This window comes from Physeter macrocephalus, chromosome 2 (genome assembly GCF_002837175.3).
Source record: "Physeter macrocephalus isolate SW-GA chromosome 2, ASM283717v5, whole genome shotgun sequence".
NCBI lineage: Eukaryota > Metazoa > Chordata > Mammalia > Artiodactyla > Physeteridae > Physeter > Physeter macrocephalus.
Window position 1 is genome coordinate 71,415,969 of NC_041215.1, and position 2,776 is coordinate 71,418,744.

The window sequence follows — 2,776 nt, forward strand, 5'->3', positions numbered from 1 at the left end:
CAATGTTGATTCCTCCAATCCAAGAACATGGTATATCTCTCCATCTGTTTGTATCATCTTTAATTTCTTTCATCAGTGGCTTATAGTTTTCTGCAAACAGGTCTTTTGTCTCCTTAGGTAGGTTTATTCCTAGATATGTTATTCTTTTTGTTGCAATGATAAATGGGAGTGTTTCCTTAATTTCTCCTTCAGATTTTTCATCATTAGTGTATAGGAATACAAGAGATTTCTCTGCATTAATTTCATATCCTGCTACTTTACCAAATTCTTTGATTAGCTCTAGTAGTTTTCTGGTAGCATCTTTAGGATTCTCTATGTATAGTATCATGTCATTTGCAAACAGTGACAGTTTTACTTCTTCTTTTCCTATTTAGATTCCTTTTATTTCTTTTTCTTCTCTGATTGCTATGGCTAAAGTTTCCAAAGCTATGTTGAATAATAGTGGTGAGAGTGGACATCCTTATCTTGTTCCTGATTTTAGAGGAAATTATTTCAGCTTTTCACCATTGAGAATGATGTTGGCTGTGGGTTTGTCATATACGGCCTTTATTATGTTGAGTTAAGTTCCCCCTATGCCTACTTTTTGGAGAGTTTTTATAATAAATGGGTGTTGAATTTTGTCAGAAGCTTTTTCTGCATCTATTGAAATTATCACATGGTTTTTATCCTTCAGTTTGTTAATATGGTATCATATTGCTTGATTTGCATATATTGAAGAATCCTTGCATTCCTGGGATAACCCCACTTGAACATGGTGTAGGATCGTTTTAATGTGCTATTGGATTCTGTTTCCTAGTATTTTGTTGAGGAATTTTGCATCTATGTTCATCAGTGATATTGGCCTGTATTTTTCTTTCTTTGTGACATCTTTGTCTGGTTTTGGTATCAGGGTGATGGTGGCCTCATAGAAAGAATTTGAGAGTGTTCCTCCCTCTGCTATATTTTGGAAGATTTTCAGAAGGATAGGTGTTAGCTCTTCTCTAATGCTTGTTAAAATTTGCCTGTGAAGCCATCTGGTCCTGGGCTTTTGTTTGCTGGAAGATTTTTAATCACAGTTTTAATTTCAGTGCTTGTGATTGGTCTGTTTATATTTTCTATTTCTTCCTGTTTCAGTCTCGGAAGTTTGTGCTTTTCTAAGAATTTGTCCATTTCTTCCACGTTGTCCATTATATTGGCGTATAGTTTCTTGTAGTAATAGCTCATGATCCTTTGTATTTCTGCAGTGTCAGTTGTTATTTCTCCTTTTTCATTTCTGGTTCTGTTGATTTGAGTCTTCTTCCTTTTTTTTCTTCATGAGCCTGGCTAGTGATTTATCAATTTTTTTATCTTCTAAAAGAACCAGTTTTAGTTTTATTGATCTTTACTATTGTTTCCTTCATTTATATTTCATTTTTTTCTGATCTTCTGATCTTTATGATTTCTTTCCTTCTGCTAACTTTGGGTATTTTGTTCTTGTTTCTCTAATTGCTTTAGGTGTAAGATTAGGTTGTTTATTTGAGATTTTTCTTGTTTCTCAAGGTAGGAAGGTATTGCTATAAACTTCCCTCTTTGAACTGCTTTTGCTGCATCCCATAGGTTTTGGGCCATCGTGTTTTCATTGTCATATGTTTCTAGGTGTTTTTTTATTTCCTCTTTGATTTATTCAGTGATCTCTTAGTTATTTAGTAGCATATTGTTTGTTTTCCCCTTTTATGGCTGTTAGCATTTGCCTTATGTATTGAGGTGCTCATATTTTGGGTGCATAAATATTTACAGTTGTAATATCTTCTTGTTGGATTGATCCCTTGAACATTATGTAGTGTCCTTCTTTGTCTCTTGTAATAGTCTTTATTTTAAAGTCTGTTTAGTCTGAAATGAGAATTGCTTCTCCATCTTTCTTTTGATTTCCATATGCATGGAAAATCTTTTTCCATCCCTTCACTTTCAGTCTGTATGTGTCTCTAGGTCTGAAGTGGATCTCTTGTAGACAGCATATATACAGATCTTATTTTTGTATGCATTCAGCCAGTCTGTGTCTTTTGGTTGGAGAATTTAATCCATTTACAATTAAGGTAATTATCGATATGTATATTCCTATTACCAATTGTTAATTGTTTTGGATTTGTTTTTGTATGTCTTTTCCTTCACTGTGTTTCCTGCCTGGAGAAGTTCCTTTAGTATTTGTTGTAAAGCTGGTTTTGTGGGGCTGAATTCTCTTAAATTTGGTTGTCTGTAAAAGTTTTAATTTCTCTGTCGAATCTGAATGAGATCCTTGCTGGGCAGAGTAATCTTGGTTGTAGGTTTTCCCCTTTCATCACTTTAAATATGTCCTGCCACTCCCTTCTGGCTTGCAGAGTTTCTGCTGAAAGATCAGCTGTTAACCTTATGGGGATTCCCCTGTATGTTATTTGTTGCTTTTCTCTTGCTGCTTTTAATATTTTTTCTTTGTATTTAATTTTTGATAGATTGATTAATATATGTCTTGGCGTGTTTCTTCTTGGATTTATCCTGTATGGGACTCTTGGCCCTTCCTAGACTTGATTGACTATTTCCTTTCCCATGTTAGGGAAATTTTCAACTATAATCTCTTCAAACATTTTCTCAGGCCCTTTCCTTTTCTCTTCTTCTTCTGGGACCCCTATCGAATGTTGGTGCATTTAATGTTGTCCCCGAGGTCTCTGAGACTGTCCTCAATTCTTTTCATTCTTTTTTCTTTATTCTGCTCTGCAGTAGTAATTTCCACTATTTTATCTTCCAGGTCACTTATCCATTCTTCTGCCTCAGTTATTCTGCTATT